Genomic DNA, 2148 nt, shown 5'->3' with positions numbered 1-2148 from the left:
TGCTGGTACGGTAGATAGTTAGATACAGGTATTATATTATGCTTGGTCAAAATTATATAGTTGAGAGATATTTTTTTACTTTTGAAGGCATCCGATATGACATGACGTTTTGGAGGCTAGAGTATTTTTTCTCTCTTCTTGTTAGCATTTTGTTTGAGAGATAGGATATTCCTATTTTAGTTAACCGGAGATCTAGACTAAGGGCTGCTTCATGAATCAAGATTTGTGGTTTTATATGTTCATATACTATATACTTTACATCTTTCATTGTAAGTGATGACTATATATGGGTTGTTGTGACTTCCTGAAATTCTTGTGATGTATATACTAAGCCTTTGTGGCACTGTGTATGCTATGACTGTTTGTAGATTAGACTTGTGCTTATTATATCTATATTTGCTACTTATTCTCCTTACTAGCCTTGTGATGCTTAAAATTAATCTTTTTGGACATTATAACCGACTAATGCTACAATCTCATATTCCATAAGAACTATATATAGGTATATGTAAAGATTATTATAAGTTCACAAATTGAAAACTCCGTTGCGATTAGCACTGTTATGATTTAAGCGTGATGTACTACAAGTTGCGATATTACATATTCACATTTGTAACCAAATTTCTTAAAGATTATATAATCAAGCTAGATTTTCATTATAATAAAAGGAAAAATGTTATAAAAAATCATAGTTTTAAAAGAAGATTGAAATTGCTTCACTATTTGTTCTTGCCTGAGCACATTGATTATACAGGTACCTTCATGGAAACAAGCTTACTGGTCCAATACCTACAGAAATTGAGCTACTTGTGAGTCTGTTTCTGATTGTATCATCTTGGTCCTCTTTTCACTGCATGTAATTATTGAAAATTAATTTGTTATTGTATGCAATTAAATGGAAATCAACTGGTGGATAGAATTCCTAATGAGATTGGAAAACTTGAACACCTTTTTGAAATGTGAGTATGATTCATTCTTGTTTCAAAAGAAAAAAAAATAGACTCACTTCTTTGTGTGTCAGTTGTATTAAGTTCCTCCTGTTTCTTATGTTCAGGAATCTTGCCAACAACCATCTTGCAGGGCCTATTCCGCATAATATAAGCTCTTGCACTGCATTGAATCAGTTGTAAGATTTCTGCATGCTGCCAATAAACTGTGAAATTTTGAAAAACAGAATCTTCTTTTATTTTTGATGTAGTATGGTTGAATAATACACTGAGTTTATATTTTGAATTATAGTTGATGTATCAATACACTTTGTTGATGTATGGTTGTTACTTATTATTATAGTTGATGTATCTATACATTTTGTTTATGTTTTGAACTATATTGACTTGCTTGTTTATAGTACTTTTCTTTTAGTTTGATAATATGATGAACTTATTTAAATTTATATTTATTTTGTATTAAATCAGGTTTATTTTGCAATGAAAAAATCTAAAAAAAATTTATTTTACCTTACTGACAGATTTACAGACAGATTTTCATCTGTATTCAGAGTTGAAAGTGCTTTCCCAGGTTTCAACTACCGACAAAAAATCTCTCGAAAAATTTGACGCTAGTTACCGACGAAAAATTTGTCAGAAAATCAAATGGTTTAAGCGAAATTGAAGTGACGATTACCGAGAAAAAATTGTCAGTAATGGAAAAAAATCTGTTAGTAAATTTCTGACAGACAGATAGTTTTTGGGCAAAAAGGGGACCATTATCGAGGAAACTTCTGTCGGTAACAGAAAAAAGTCTGTCGATAAATTATCGACAGAAAAAAATCCGTCAGTAAGTAATTTCCAACGAAGCTTTTACAGAGGGACAAAATCCGTCGGTAACCAAAAATTTGTTAGTAAAAAAGACCAAATCTGTTTGTAAATCTATTTGTGATAAGCAATTTTCTGGTTGTGATATATATCTTATAAGGTATATTTTGTTTTCCTCCCTAATCAACGTGAAAATTGGTAGGAATTTACTACTTGTTTAATTTGACTTACAATTTTGTACACGATTCGAATAAATGTTACTCTATTAAAGTAGCTTTTATTCGAATTATGTTTTAAATATTTATTATTGAATTAAAAATTTATATATTTTAGATCAATTTATAAAATTTTACATCAATTTAAAATCTTACGATAAAAATATATGTTTATATAT

This window comes from Arachis ipaensis, chromosome B03 (genome assembly GCF_000816755.2).
Source record: "Arachis ipaensis cultivar K30076 chromosome B03, Araip1.1, whole genome shotgun sequence".
NCBI lineage: Eukaryota > Viridiplantae > Streptophyta > Magnoliopsida > Fabales > Fabaceae > Arachis > Arachis ipaensis.
This window is presented reverse-complemented; position numbering follows the sequence as displayed.